Raw genomic sequence first — 433 nt, forward strand, 5'->3', positions numbered from 1 at the left:
GATCAGCAACATGATCGTAAACAACATCGCTATGAGTGTCTTTTCTATAATCATCATCACCGTCATCAGCAGCATCCGTAGAAGTGCTGTTAGCAACATCATGGTAATCAGCATTATTATGTCTTAACTGTTACTGATCCCCCCCGTTCACCAATACACATTAACCAGCATGGTGAAGTATGGTCAACCACCGCGACGATCGACATGGCATTGGCAAGACCTTCATCATTGGTCTGATGAAGAGCTTTAAATAAATAATAAAGGACTTTTTTTGCCGCACAATCATCGAGTTTATCGGATTCTCGCCAGACCTAGATTAATTCTCGTTACGCAACCGCCACAGGTTTTTGAAGCCAACGTTTCCCGATGCGGCAAACGGCGATCCGGGCAGACCCGACCCGACCTGCCCCGGCCCCCCTCCCCACCTCCGCTC

Source organism: Petromyzon marinus, unplaced genomic scaffold, assembly GCF_048934315.1.
Source record: "Petromyzon marinus isolate PM22_M1 ecotype Great Lakes invasive population unplaced genomic scaffold, UKy_Petmar_22M1.pri1.0 PM_G_Scaffold_19, whole genome shotgun sequence".
NCBI classification, from domain to species: domain Eukaryota; kingdom Metazoa; phylum Chordata; class Hyperoartia; order Petromyzontiformes; family Petromyzontidae; genus Petromyzon; species Petromyzon marinus.